Raw genomic sequence first — 16,902 nt, 5'->3', positions numbered from 1 at the left:
TCTTTCTTTTGTGGAATGGAAGCTATGGAAGATGATGAAGATGAAGATCTTGTTAATTCATGAGAGAATTTCTAAGTTCTTTGTGGTTTTGAGATTAATGGCAGAGCCATACACATAGATCTTGTTCAGTTTATGTTGTGGGAGGGCTGATTTCAATCTACTGAGATCTTGCAAGGGAGCACTAGTATGACTAGGCCTATAGGTGATGTATCTCTGAGTGTTTTACCTTGGACTGGCAGGTTAAACAATCATGCATCACCATCCACTAATAGCACTATGTCAGTGAGGGAGAGAAATGCAACAGAAGGCAAAGGCAAAGAGATGTCTTGATGATGCTCATGGGATTTTGACTTCTGGATATGACTTGTTGACAGATAGCTTTGATAGTGAGCTTGGAATTCAATTTGTATATACTCTTGGAGTTAGGTAGACTAGATATGTACCATGTCAAGATTGTGGGAGAGAAGGAAGGAGTCTCACTTGTAGCTTTCTTGCTTGCACAATGGGGGAATACACACAAGGGTGGAGGCTGAAAATAGTTTTCCTTTTCTTAGTTGTGTAAGCCAAAAGAACTCTCTTACAAAGAAATAGAAGAACCCTATATATGGGTCTCAAACCAAACTCAAATAACTAAGGTGGCATACTAACTGAGTCACGAACTAGAGTAGATAAGGATAGCTGTCATCTAGCTATTATTCATGGGCGGTGTACCAACCGCATCTAACTGACAAGTCGGTGACATAAATACACAACGGTGACCCTGGCATATCATGAGTGGAGCTCGATATCTCAACACTCCCCCTCAAGCTCAATCCCAATTCCTGCACACCAAGCAGGTCTCTGAACTTGCGCAGCTTCTCTGCGCCCAATGCCTTCGTGAATATGTCAGCTACCTGATCCTCTGTGCTGACATAAACTAGATCAATAAGACCTAGTAAAACCCTCTCCCGCACATAGTGATAATGCACCTCAATGTGCTTTGTTCTAGCATGATAGACTGGGTTATTTGCCAAGTGTATACTACTCATGTTGTCACAATAAATGACAACTGGCCCATCTGTAGACCGATGCATATCATAAAGTAGCTTATGCAACCAAGCTACCTCACATGCAGCCATTGTTGCACCCCTGTACTCAGCCTCTGTGCTCGACAAGGCAATTGTAGGCTGTTTCTTGCTGCTCCAAGTGACTGCAACACTCCCAAAAGAGAACACATACCCACTGGTAGATCGTCTATCAGAAATACTACCAGCCCAATCAGCATCAGTGTATCCATGCAACTGTATCTGTACCCCAGTCTCATAAAATAGTCCATACTGCAATGTGGACTTCACATACATGAGTATGCGTCTAGCCTCATCTAAATGCGGTTTCCTGGAGCTTGCATAAACTGACTTACCAATCCAACAGCATAGCTCAAATCTGGCCTGGTAATACTCATATAAATCAAGCTTTCTACTATGCGTCTGTACATAGTAGGGTCTTCCAGAAGCTCACCTGGATCTGTGCTCAACTTCACATTCTGCTCCAAAGGAACTGAAATAGGCTTACAACCTGTCATCCCATATTTTGACAGCATGTCCAATCCATACTGCCTCTGCAAGAGCTATATCCCACTTGGTGATCTAATCACCTCAATGCCCAAGAAATAATGCAGCTCTCCCAAATCCTTCATCTCAAACTTCTGCTTCAATAGCATTTTCACATGAAGGATATATCTTCATCATTGTCACCTGTCATAATCAAATCATCAACATAAACGACAAGTAGCATAATACCTTTCTCTGTTTTTCTCACATAAAGTGAGAAATCTCCCTTGGAAATATGAAAGCCAATAGTGACAAGATACTGTCCTATCTTGTTAGACCATGCTCTAGGTGCTTACTTCAAGCCATACAAGGCTTTCTTCAACCTGCAAACAAACTCAGGATGAACAGCATGCACATAACTTGGTGGCTACTCCATATAGACCTCTTCTTGCAAATCACCATGCAAGAAGGCATTCTTTACATTTATCTGATGTAAAGACCATTCCTTTGATGCAGCCATAGCAATGACTGCTCTTACGGTTGCCATCCCTCCAACCGGGTTGAATGTTTTTTCATAGTCAATGTCATATGTTTGTGCATACCCCTTGACTACTAATCTTGCCTTGTATCTGTTCACAGAACCACCTGCATTGTGCTTCACCTTATAGACCCACTTACAACCAATTGCATTCTTACCTTTAGGCAAAGGTACCAATTCCCATGTAGCATTTGCTTCCAAGGCATCCATTTCTTCATCCATGGCTTTCTCCCATTTTTCTTTTCCCATGGCTTGCTCAAAAGAAGTGGGTTCTGGTTCCTGTATCACTTTGACCATATATGCATAGTGAATGGCTGTAAATCCATTATATTTCAGCCTATCCACAGGATACCTAGCTCTCGTAGACCTCCACAAAATAGGTTCACTCCCAGGTGCTCTCAAAACATCCCTGGTCTTCCTTACTCCAAGTGTAACAATAGAAGGAATACCCAACTCATCATCAATGCTCTGTTCTGAGCCACTGGATTCACTATCCACATAAGAGTGACCTGCATTCACATCAAACATGGGCTGATCAACCTTCTCTTTTCCTTTTCGTGATACCTGCATACCACTATCTGCATTGCTTTGAGAAGATTCTCCTGATCTCAATCTGCCTGTCCATGGCGAAGAATGTGAACCACTGCTAGAGGACGCTCTAGGTCCACTAATATTTTGTGACTGCTGCTGTGAATTCTGTGCAGCATTACCATTTTGTGCATCTGCATCATCAATCACATTTACTGGTTTATACCAGCTACTCATCTCATAAAAAACAACATCTCTGCTCACTGTAAACTTATGAGTAGAAGGGTTATAGCATCTATACCCTTTTTGCTGCAGAGAGTAACCAATAAAGATGCACTTCTCAGCTTTTGGATCCAACTTGGATCTCAACTCATCTGGCACATGTACATAGGCAATGCAACAAAAAATTTTCAAATGAGAAATATCTAGATTCCTACCAGTATATCTCTCCTCTGGAGTCATCCCATGTATTGCTGCAGTGGGAGTCCTGTTCATTATATAGACTGCTATAGCAACTGCTTCAGCCCACAGTAAAAATCTGGCAAGTCTTTTTTGTTGGGCATGGCACGAGATACCTCTCCAATATGCCTGTTTTTCCTTTCTGCAATTCCATTTTGTTGTGGGGTATGACTACATGAATATTGCTGCTTTATGCCATGCTCCTGCAAGAACCTTGCAAACTCATTTGAGAGGTACTCTCCCCCTCCATCTGACCTTAGGCATTTTATTTGCAGGCCTGTTTCTTTTTCAACCATAGCTTTAAGAGTTTTGAAATGCCCAAAAACTTTACTTTTCGTTTTCATAAAATACACCCAAACTTTTCTGCTATAGTCATCAATAAAAGTGACAAAACAATGACAGCCTCCAAGAGATGCAGCTTTAGTAGTCCACACATCAGAGTGGATTAATTCCAATGGCTTCTTACTCTCTTGAACATGTCTAGGAAATAGTTTCCTTGCCTGTTTTCCAAACTGACAGGCTTCACATACCTTATGCATTTCTACAACCTTGAATTTAGGCAATCCTGCAACAATATTTTGGGCTTGCATTGATTTAAGTCGCTGTACATTAACATGACCAATGCGTTTATGCCAGATATCAATATCTGTAACTACACCGGTCCCACGTGCAAACATTGCTGCACTCAATTCAGACATGTCTACATCCAATGTAAACATTCTGTCCTTTTTCTTTCCTTTTGCTATCAAGCGACCTTTATTTTTCATATCCTCAACAAAGCATCCATGAGGATTAAATCTAACCTGCAAGCCCTGCTCAACCATTTGACCAACAGAAACCAGATTCTTGGTGATATTTGGGACATGAAATTCCAATCTGCACAATAGGATGTGCAGTATCATCACCAGTCTCCACAAATCCTGGTTTTTCCATTTTCCTTGCATCCTCCATCCATTCTGCATGACCTGTCATGTGGTTTGATGCGCCTGAGTCAACATACCACACATCGTTGCTTTCTTCTACACTTGTCACAGAATTGTTCATGTGTTGCACCATAAATAAATGCTCATTTCTGTCATCACCCTATCTACTAGAAGATGCATAATTCCCTTGTTGCAATTTTCCATTCATGATGTCATTCTGCTTTTTATAGCAGTCTTTAGCCATATGACCCATTTTACCACAGTAGTAGCATTCAACATTGCTGTTTGCATTTTGGCCTCTTTGCCATCCACCACAACCTCTTTGGCTCCCCCTGCCTCTAGAGTTACCACATCCTCCTCCATAGGACTGGTTTTCTTGAGTTTGCTGCATATTCTGATTTCTACCACGGCCTCCAAATTGGCCTCCTCTACCTTTGCCTCTACCTCTTCCAGCATTTGAGTAGAAGACAGTTTCTTTGGAAGTTCCTCCTAAAGAAGATGCACCACCATTTCTCTGCTCCTCAGAAATTAGAAGAGCAATCAACTCCTCAAAATCAGGAAATCTTTCACGAACTGAAATGGATGTCCGAAACTGTGCATAATCCTTCCTAGACCATTCAAGGTCACAGAAACTAAATCATCATCTTCCACTGGCGACCCAATGGAAGCAAGTGCATCTGCAATCTTCTTCACTTTCATGTGGTAGTCATTGATGCTCATACTTTCTCTTTGCACATTATGCAACTCTTGCTTGAGCTGCATTTTCCTGGCTTGCGTATTTGTGTTATACATTTTTGACAAAGTATCCCATGCCTCCTTTGGCGTACTTGCATCCTGAATATGCACAATCATAGAGTCTGAAATACTGATAGACAGCCAGTATATAACTTTCCTGGCTCTCTCATGCCATGCTTTAAATGCCTGCATTTGCTGTTGATTGGGAACATCAGGAAGAACTGGTTCTTCTTCATTTCCTGCAACAAATTCCCAATATCCTTTTCCTATAAGGAAATTCGTCATTCTAAACTTCCATGCCTGGAAGTTGTTCTTATCAAGCTTTTCAGTTACAATCTGTGAAAGAGAATCAGACGCCATTACAGAACACCGCAAAAAATTCTGTCACTGCAAAAACTCAGCTTCATCCTCACAAGGGCAAATCTGCAAAACTGGTGAAAGTGGTATTTGACCACACAGTCACTTCCTAGTGACGATTTTGCATAAACAGGAACCAAGGATGATTCTGAAACTCCCAATGTCTCTGCGCACAAGCATACAATGCAATTTCTACAGTAACTTTTCATCGACCTGTAGAACAGTGGTCGCATAGCATAAAATAGGGCCTTTTCCTGAGTGCGTGCAGAAAACTGCCGCCTCCAAAACAGGCCCCGAAATGGCCTCAAATAAAAAAAACAGGGTCGCCAAGGGCTAAAGCCCATTCCCGCAGCCTATACTGCCCTCTTGCTTCACCGCAAAGGGCGTCTCAACCTGAGACAATGCACTCTTGCAATTTTTGGCTGTGCTACTTGCAGAGATCTGCTCCCAAAACAGAAAATGAAAGCAACACTGCTCCTCTTACCAGAACACCGCGAGCTTGGCTTGCTTTCTTAAGCTCCTTACCACGAACAAGGCTCTGATACCTTGTCAAGATTGTGGGAGAGAAGGAAGGAGTCTCACTTGTAGCTTTCTTGCTTACAGAATGGGGGAATACACACAAGGGTGGAGGCTGAAAACAATTTTCCTTTTCTTAGTTGTGTAAGCCAAAAGAACTCTCTTACAAAGAAATAGAAGAACCCTATATATGGGTCTCAAACCAAACTCAAATAACTAAGGTGGCATACTAACTGAGCCACGAACTAGAGTAGATAAGGATAGCTGTCATCTAGCTATTATTCATGGGCGGTGTACCAACCGCATCTGCAAACAACTGATAAGTCGGTGACATAAATACACAACGGCCAAGCATTATGCATATATGACAAAGGTCATGGAATACAAAGAGCCTGCTACATTCAATGACACTGTCATGGGGATGAGAATTAGTGTAAAGCAATGGATGAGCAGATGAATGCACTAGTTTAAAAGTAGATTTGGAAATTAGTTGCATTTCCTAATGAAAAGAAGTCGATTGCTATAAATGGGTTTACAAAGCCAAGTGCAAATCTGATGGTAACATTGAAAGGTATAAAGCTGGGTTAGTGGCCAAAGGCTATGCAGAACAGTATGGTCTGGATTATGAAGAGACATTCAACCCTCTTACCAAAATGGCAACTATCGGGACAGTGATTGCATTGGCTACAACAAAGGGCTAGAAAATATAGCGAATGGATGCTAAGAATGCATTTTTGAATGGAGACTTAGTAGAAGTATTCATGGATCAGTCGAAAGGGTATGTGTACCTTCAGTATCCGAATTATGTCTACAAGCTAGAAAAAGCACTCTATGGGGGTTGAAGTAGGCTCCACGAGCCTAGAATGCATAGATTAGTATTTATTTGTAGAGTCTTGGATTTGCACTTGGCATGGCTGATCATAGCATATTTACAAAGAAAATAGATGTAGGACTTGTGGTATTAGTCCTCTGTGTAGATGATCTGATTATTATAGGAGATGATGATACTAGAATACAAGATGTTATGACCATGTTGAAAACTAAATTTGATATGAACGATTTGGGAGAATTGAAGTTCTTTCTTAGTATGAATTCAACAAATGGACTATGGCTAATGCAAAGATAGTAAGCATTGGAGATGCTGAAGAAATATGGTATAATAGTTTGCAAACCCTTGGATACTCCATTGGATTAGAATGCTAAGTTGGATGTGAATACTAGAGTTGAAATTTTAGATATTACTATGTACAACAATTGGTAGGAAGCCTCATCCGTCACTAGGACTAATCTCAAGTACTTAGTTAGGCTTATCAGTTAGTTCATGTAGAAGCCTAAAAAACCTCACTTGGATGCAATAAGGAGAATTATGCGCTATGTCAAGGCCTCACACACTCACTCCCTTACACTCTCACACTCCCTCTCTCAAGCACAAGCTCAAGCAAGCAAGAAGAAGAAGAAGAAGAAGAAGAAGAGAGCTACTTTTGGCCACACACAAGAATGAGCTTCTCATTCACTTTTCAACTTTATATACAAAACCCTAAATCCCTTTTGGGCGGTCATCCCCTTTTCCCCTTTTTACATGGCCGGCCGTAGCCTAGGCCCTTTTTTCCATTGTCCTTCTATCTTCCTAGCTTCCTTTCCACCGCCCGTCTACATTTACAAATTTCACGGGTGAGAGCCCGGCGCTCCTTGAATTAAACCATGATGCGCTTGCGCTCTTTTACAATAGTTTGACTCGCGTTTTTCCTCGTGGGCCTTTCTCCCTTATTTAGGAGTCTTCTCCTTGTGCGTCTTTGTCTTTCGTTTCTCTTTGCCTTGGCCTTTGTCTTTGTCTTCTGCTTTAGCTTTTCCGGATTTTCCACCTTCATTCATTTGAGGGTTAACACCTCTCTATGGTCCTATTCAATGACAAGATCAATCCCCAGAGGAAAGAAGAGCTAAAGTGTGTGTAGGCCCTGCTTCAACAATACAAAGTGAATCTTCAGAAGGGGCAAGATCACATGAAGCTTTATGTTGATGAGAAAATAAGGAATTTTGAATTCCATGAGGGAGAGCTTGTAATCTTGAAAGTGCAAAATGCCCATTACTTCACTCTCAAGGAGGGTAGGAGTAATAAGCTAGCCCATCATTTCTATGGCCCTACTGGATCCTTAAGAGAGTTGGTGAATTGGTTTACTAGTTAGAACTTCCCCCCACCACCAAGATTCACAATGTGTTGGGATAAAGATGGATATATGCCTTCCCTATGATGTTGAATATGTGTCCTCTAGTTACCTTGCTGTGATACCAATATTGAGGTCCTTCATCGTATAATAAGAATCATTAACTCAAAATTAAAGAGAACTCAATTCTCAAGAGAGAAAGGAATTAAGAAAAGCATGCACAATAAAACATTGGATACAATCTCCCCCCATGTGTGGGTAAGCATCTCCCCACACATGCATTAATGGATTTATATTAAGCCTTTTTACTCATAAATCATTGAAAGGCATTTTCTTTTTGGGGCTCTTTCTTTCTTTGCATGAACTACTTACTTTTGTGCTAATATATTCTAATTCCTATTTTAATAAAAGTATTCTAAGGTTCACAAAATAATAATTAAGCCTTCCTTCTAGGCTTTACAAAATAGTTACATCCGAATAAATAAATTTGCATGTGAATGTATACTATGTCCTTGTGCTAGTGAACACCAAAAAATGCAATAACTCCATGTAATGAAGCATATAACCATAGATAATTCTACCCATCAGAATGCACTTTCTTAGAATATTTATTCTGCATAACTCTATTTAATCATAGGGATCTACTAACCATAACACAAAACTTAGTATCCTTCCTTCCATCTACTAGGTATAATGTGACTAGTGTAACACGCAATGCTACACGTAACAAGTCACAAATCATGTGGCAAATAGAAAAAATTCAATAAATCAATAAAAACCAACTTATTTTCATAATAATTTTCTATTTCTACAATAATATATCAACTAAATTGTCATTTATGTATATTGGACAAGCTCTACACTAAAATCTCGCATTGTGAGAGTGACTAGCTAGTCACTTTTACCTTGCTTTTGTACATACAATGAGTGAATCTTTGTTGAGTGAATCATTGTTGTAGCCATAGAAGGCCTAAAATCTAATATGCACATGGTTTTCATGGATCCATGCATGTGAAATATATGGTTATTTAGCAAGTAGTTGTGGTGCAAAAATAGAGCTTTACTAGCTCTCATCCAACCAACACTACCAAGGTTATGGAAATTTCCCACTAATGCATGGCGTATTCCTCTTATGGATGGCAAGGATATTTGGATGACCAAAAATCCCTCATGTCCGTGCAATGGAACCAGAATATAGCCTACAACTATGCTTGCCAAACATATGCATACCAATAATACACTCTCGATCAACTAATGCCTCACGACCTCTCAAAGCACAAAATATCTTCATGATGGTCGTCTCACAAGCATAGCTTGGTCAAAACCTATTCTATATTGATTGAGAACAAATCTTAAAGCCTAGATAAAAAAACATAGACAAGGATGATGAAACTCACTAGCTTGTAATATAGATGTTTGTCAATGAGCTTCAACGATCCTACAGATTTCAATAATTGCATCTCTTTGCAGCTTTGTGCTCCTTGGTCTCCATAATCTCTATAGGCAAGATAACATACTCTTGTTGTCACTTATTACTCCAATCAAGATGATGCGAGGAGGCATATTCCACGGTGGATTCCGTGAGGTTTTGCGATAGATTCCATAAAATTATATTTATTTACTGGGGCTCGTTCACAAGGTGGATTCCTTGTGTGAAAAGTCGATGGGACATCTGTCATTTTCAGGCATCTCATTAATTTAATGTGCAAGTGGGTGATTCCATGGCGGGTGATTTCGCCAAATACATATTTAAATTAATGGATGTTCATGAGTTTAGAGTGTGCACTCGTATTAAATTAAGGTTAGGATAGAGTTCTAACCTATTTATTTATTTTGTAGTTGAAGACTGCTAGGTATTCACTTGATCGGTTTAATTTTATTATTTTCTAACAATTGTGAATACTTCAGTTGATGTGTAGAGCACATGGCGGTGGCATTGGGAAGCACTGGGCGATAGCGTGTATTCAAGTTAATTAGAAGAAATTATCATTTTTGATGGGTGTGTGTCTTAGGCGTGGCGCCAATATTTATTTTGACGCGCTTATTTATTAAAACGCTTGATATATATTTATTATTTTGTATGCACATGGGTGCACGATTTAAATATTCATTATTGGTCATTGTATTTGGACAAAGCCCGACTCTTGGGACGCCCAACCGCTTTATTCTTTATTTGGACAAAAGCAAACACAAAAGCAAAAGCATGCTAATTGTAAATTCGGGCTATTTTTGAGCTTGGAGATGAATAATATATTAAATACATGCTTTATGGAGTGCTCACACAAGGCATGGGGGAAAATTGTACCCAATTGGTCTTCTTGCTTCATGTCATGCAAGTCTACTCTCTTGGATTTTGAGCAAAAAGTAGAGTTCTTTGTTCTTAGGGACCTTTCGGTGCTCATTATGTACGCATATGGCATCCGATTTGCGCATCAGTGGTATCAGAGCAAAGCTGAGATCGAGGGCTTCCAATTGCTTACTATCTCGTGCGAAGGCAAAGCTCTTGGAATGAACGGGCTCTACAACCAGTCTTGTGACAATCCGTCAATACCATCACGTTCCTGGCAGTGAAGAACCCTCTATTACGCAGTCGGATCGCGAGGGACCACTCTCTGGAGGTGGAGGACCACACGAGAAGCTCTCTCATGAAGACACTTTTTCTCAAAAGACACAGATAAGCAATTGTCAATTAGTTTTATTATAAAGCTTGATAAGCTTTATAAAATAAATCTAAAACTCTCAATTTTAAACGTCTGTGGCAGAACGATGAACCGAATGCTGTCGACATCATCCAAAACATGTCGCCATCTGTGAGGTGTCCGCTAGTCCCAATCCACGGCACACCTTTTAGTAGTCCATCAGTAGGTTTTTCCATAAATGATGCCGCCCGCTGCTCCCTTGGAACATCACGGGATTGTCACTTAGGCCCTACCGAGTCTACTTCGCAACGGGAGAGTTCTGGCCGAACCCACTAGGATCGACCTGAAGACTTGGGTTCCTAAAATCGGATGGGTCTCCTAGCAGCTAGCTAGCGTCAGTAATTTCGAGTTCCACTTTTTAGAGGATTACTCAATCTGAAGCGGACTTGCCATTGCACTTGGTTCAAAGAGAATGGGAGACGGAGGGGAGTGTGGTACGTCAACCCTCCTGCCCATAAGGCAAAATCCCATTCCGGTCCCCTAAAACAATGCAAGTCGGTTCTACCTAATGACTACTTGGTCAATTTATCGTCTTCCTATTTCTATATTCGATGTAGAAAAGCTCCCAGCTAACCGGGACCACCCTACCATTGGACGGACCCGTCGGGGGTTACGCCCACCCGCTTTCCTCTGATGATGGGTCATCTTTAGTTTTTTAATTACCTACAACACATTTATTGGAACATATACAACCAGCTTCCTTAATTAATCCATTTAGTCACACGTTCCTTCACATAATTTATCTCACTAACACGCATACAATTCGAACAGTAAAGCAAACTTCTTTATTGTATTGGAAGTCTTATTACAATTTTCATCATTCCGACCCAGTGGAGAGATACACAGAATTCCATAAGGACATTCTGTCCACCAAGATTCCACCCTCATAACTAGTATTTAGGGTTCCAGGATCCCATCCTGGGTCACGAAGGGGCTCGTCAGATTCTTGGAACAATGCAGGATTTACAGCCAGAGCCCCCTCTGGCACCTACAATTCCTACTGCCCGAGACTATCCCTACTGACAGACCTTTCGCCTACGGAGCCGGTCCAAGCCTCTCGTAGCGATAATCATGACCCCCTTGGAGTAGGGTCTCGCCGCTAGCTTGGGGGTAGCCTAGCGCGATCCTTCCTTTTATTCTGTTGGCAATAATTTCAATCAAAATCTAGATTCTAGCAAACACAAACAGTCCTTTCAAATATGTATCAAATAGTGCAATGACAATCATCCCAACATGTAAATCACAGTTTCACATAGCCAAGGTAGACCTTATCCTAAGGCAACCTTTCATTCTAATGAGGATTCTTCTCCCCATAAAGAAGTGTTGAGTACACCTCTTAAAACACGTTAAGCAAGGCATGAGTTTTCCATTTGGATTCACTTATCTAACATAAGCAAAATCCCTTAAGGAAATATATTGTGTCAATAAACTCAACAAGATGATCTTTAGGATTCCTAAATAGATAACCAGTTTCTATAACCTTCACTAATCAGTTCTTAACCTTGTCGTATTTTGATCATAACTCTATTGAATACGCATAAAGACATATGTACAATAACCTTTGACAATTAATTCTATCTTGATTCTATGCCTTAGTATCCAACTATTCTAGCTAGAAATCATAGTGATTAATCGTTTTATGCTTGAACTAATATGTCCTTCTAGATGAGTTATCAGTTTAATGTGTAAGCGAAGAATATGAAAGCTAATATCCTATGTAATTTATTTTATATTGTAAAATTGATAATCTAGCAATTTAAAGCTTAAGGTTTTAAGCTTTTCTAAAGCTTAAAGCTTCTACTCTTGAAACCCCTAATTAGCAGCTCTTCACATTGAACTTATCCCGAACCCATTTTGCACCTTAAGTAAGTCCCTGTTCGCACTTGTGCTGTGACGGAGATGAATTCTAGCAAGCAAAGAATCACAAACAGATTATAGTCGTGAATAAGAAAGATTGCTAAAAAGCCACATTTTTTTATAAAAAAGAGTAAGCCTTGTAAACCCAAACTTGAGGTCTGAAAATTAGCAAAAGTCTTTTGATTTACTTAAACATGCTTTAACCCATGCTCTTGTATTGCAACTCCCTAACTTTAATAGACCATTTTTCCTAGTAGTCACTAACGCTAGTGGATTTGGAATAGGAGGTGTCCTTATATAAGATTCCCATCCCATAGCCTACTCCAGCTGCAAGCTTAAACCCTCTGAACTCAAGTATTCTACCTATGATAAAGAATTATTAGCTGTAGTACAAGCTTTACGTCAATGGAAACACTATTTAATGGGATCTGAATTCATGATTAAAACTGGCCAACAAAGTATTAAACATATCCTTAGTCAGGCACAAATATTTGATCGACACATTAAATGAGTTGCTTTTATTCAAAGTTTTTATCCACTTATCCAATATCAATCCGAAAAAGAAAATGTTGTCGCCAATGCCTTGAGTAGAAGACCAATATTCATAATATCTCTGTGATATCTTTTGATTCTCTTAGCCCTATGAAAGTTACCTATGATCAAGACCCTAGTTTTTAAGTTGATTGGAATAAATTAATTGACAATAACTGGATTCCAATTGATTCATTGTCTTATGCTGATGGATTTATGTTTTATGAGAAAAGGTTATGTGTAAATGCTCCATTTAGATCATTTGTGTTGCATGAAATTCATTGTCCCCCATATCAAGGCCATAGAGGTATTATTTTCACTTTACGTACTTTGATTGAAGATTTTTATTGGCCACAGATTGAATCTGATGTTTCTAACTTTGTGTCTAAGTGTTTAATTTGTCAAAGAGTTAAGCGACACAATGGTAAGCAGTATGGTTTGTTAATACATTCACCAATCCCTGAAAGACCATGGGAACATATTTTAATGGATTTTATTACTAGTTTGCCTAACACTCAAGCTAATCACGATATGATTTGGACTATTGTAGACCGGTTTAGCAAACATGCATATTTACTTCAGTTTGCATATGATAATACTCCACATATAGCTACACAAAAAGCACATTTTGAAATCATTTATGGATATAGATTGCCTACACCTCTTACTTTATTATCAAACACAGTTAAAGCTGCTGATGATATTGCCAACATATATGCTACTATTTTTGATGAAGTTAAAGATATGATTGCGAAAGCCTAGCAATCATATACTAAACAAGTAAACAATAAAAGAAAAGCTATGAATTTTACAGTTGATGATTATGTTTGGTTACGAATTGAAAAGCAAAGACTACAAAGTGTTGAGAAACACCCTATTGTAGAGTTAGCTCCTAGATTTTATGGACCTTTCAAAATCATTCACAAAATCAATGACAATGCCTTTAAATTAGAACTACCCCAACACTGAAAAATCCCCAACACTTTTCATATCAGTTTGTTACGACCTTCTAAAGGCCAAATACCTGTCCACCCTGTTTATGAAAATCCTCCCTTGTTAGAAGTAGAAACTGAAATCCTTAAACCGGTGATTATTTTAGATATCAACTTTATGACCACTAGAACTGGCTGTAGATATTCCGTCAAGATTGTGGGAGAGAAGGAAGGAGTCTTGCTTGAAGCTTTCTTGCTTGCACAATGGGGGAAGACACACAAGGGTGGAGGCCGAAAACAGTTTTCCTCTTCTTAGTTGTGTAAGCCAAAAGAACTCAAGTACAAAGAAATAGAAGAACCCTCTATATGGGTCTCAAAACCAAACTCAACTAACTAAGGTGGCATACTAACTGAGCCACGAACTAGAGTAGATAAGGATAGCTATCATGTAGCTATTATTCATGGGTGGTGTACCAACCGCGTCTGCAACTGACAAGTCGGTGACATAAATACACAACGGTCACCCTGGCGTATCACGAGTGGAGCTCGATATCTCAACATATTCTAGATATTTGATCAAATTTAAAAATCATCATGTTGAAGAGGCCCAATGGATGCACACGCATGACTTAAGTGCTTACTCCTCACTGCTCGCTCCACATTGAGCTAATAGCAATTGAGGACAATTGCTATCCAACCCTAGGGGTATGATGCCAGGAGGCATATTCCACAGTGGATTTCGTGAGGTTTTGCGGTGGATTCCGTAAAATTATATTTATTTGCACGAGCTCGTACACAAGGTGGATTCCTTGTGCGAAAAGTCGATGGGGACCCCTATCATTTTCGGGTGTCTCATTAATTTAATGTGCAAGTGGGTGATTCTATAGCGGGTGATTACGCAAAATACATATTTAAATTAATGGATATTTATGAGTTTAGAGTGCACACTCATATTAAATTAAGGTTAGGACAGAGTTCTAACCTATTTATTTATTTTGCAGCTGAAGACTGCTAGGTATTCACTTTTATTGGTTTAATTTTATTATTTTCTAACAATTGTGAATGCTTCAGTTGATGTGTAGAGCAGGCGGTGGTGGCGCTAGGAAGCACTAGGCAATAGCGTGTATTCAAGTTAATTAGAAGAAATTATCATTTTTGATGGGCACACGTCTTAGGCATGGCGCCAATATTTATTTTGACGCATTTATTTATTAAAGCGTTTGACATATATTTATTATTTTGTATGCGTATGGACACATGATTTAAATATTCATTATTAGTCATTGTATTTGGACACATCTCGACTCTTGGGGCGCCCAACCGCTTTATTCTTTATTTGGACAAAAGCAAATACAAAAGCTAAAGCATGCTAATTGTAAATTTGGGCTATTTTTTGGCTTGAAGATGAATAATATATTAAATACATGCTTTGTGGAGTTCTCACACAAGGCATGGGGGGAGATTGTACCTAATTGGTCTTCTTGCTTCATGTCGTGTAAGTCTACTCTCTTGGATTTTGAGCAAAAAGTAGAGTTCTTTGTTCTTGGGGACCTTCCGATGCTCACTACGTACGCATATGGCATCCGATTTGTGTATCACAAGATGATCTCTCTCTCTCTCTCTCTCTCTCTCTCTCTCTCTCTCTCTCTCTTTGCCTGCACATGCAAAAATTCTGAAAGTTAAAGAAAGCAAGGTGAAAGAGCATGCCACCAAGTAGACCGAAGGCAACCTCCTCCTCCAAATAGACCCAAGAGATCATGGTGCCATCTTTTGTCTAATTATGAGCTCACATGTGCAACAATAGAGATGGTGAAAACAAGAGAGGAATAAGCTACATTTGATTTTGCACCCAATAGAATGATTCTTTATATAAGTTTCAACCTTAAATATGGATTCAATTTTTTACATGTAACAAGGCCACTTCTTCTTGGGCACCCATGGTCGGGCACTATGTTGCATATAATTGTAGGATTATTAACCCATCTAGTATATCTAGCTCTAATTTCACTGAGTTACACACAGATGGCACCTCTATGCAATTTTAATTTACAACTTGCATGAGAGTGAGCTCGATTCTCAAAAATGATATTTCAACGAATGTTAAAGGGTCTTGGATATTAAATTTAATATCTTGAAGCATCATGGAGTGCCTGACACCTTTGCACTATTTGTAGCTTTTTGTGCTTTAAAGTGCTATTTCACTTCTGGCTTTGGTTTTAAGTGAATTTGGCCCTTGCATGTCCACTGTATTTTGTCTTTTATTGTTGTTGGCCTTGATGCATCCACTCTATGCTTGCCATGACTTCAGTTTGGAACATGGATATTTATAGTGAGGTATCTAGGCTTAAAGGACTCTATATTCTTATAAATAAGAGGGGGGGGGGGGGGGCATGAAGTTCTTTATTTTTTCTAGACCCTCACTATGCTTTACTTCCTACCCCAAGGTAGTAAGGCTATGCTCTTGAGGAGTAAATACATGTGTGAGGCTTCCAAAAATGTATGATGGCAACAAACTCAGATGAATAATATATGTGTTGGAGATGTGTATCATGATTCATGAGATATGAAATGTGAGGGCATATTAGATCATGTTGAATGTGTAAATGGAATAAGACCTAAATTATAAATGAATCTTCAATGTTAGATAGAAACATGTAAGATTGTTAGAGCCATGCATAAGTGAGAAGGTAAAGCAATAGATTTTGCTATAGAGTGGTTGTTGGAGCATATACCACTTTTAGATTGGTGATACATGCAATACCAAGTTGAAATTATTTGAATGAGGTGACATAGAAACATGGAATTCTCCTAAATAGTGGGCAACTCGTCATAGTCAATTTGGGGGTTTTATTGAGAGCTGAGAGTGGTCCTCACTATTTGGGTTGATGTCTCACGAGTCTCCACTTTTTATTAATATGTGTGGACTTCTATTGAAGGTACAATAGAAGTCCACACACTTCTAAATAGGTACATCATATATAGACAAAAGGTATACTACACAAATCATATATCCATAAAGATATACCCTAATCCATACTATAGACATGGGATATTACAAGAATTTGTGGCAAGACCCATGTATGTTGCCTCAAGGTTTTCAAAACGTGGGTAAATACTCATTCAAAACAACTTGATT

This window comes from Lygodium microphyllum, chromosome 15 (assembly GCF_053477565.2).
Source record: "Lygodium microphyllum isolate KBCC chromosome 15, Lygodium_microphyllum_v1.1.10, whole genome shotgun sequence".
Classification (NCBI taxonomy): domain Eukaryota; kingdom Viridiplantae; phylum Streptophyta; class Polypodiopsida; order Schizaeales; family Lygodiaceae; genus Lygodium; species Lygodium microphyllum.
This window is presented reverse-complemented; position numbering follows the sequence as displayed.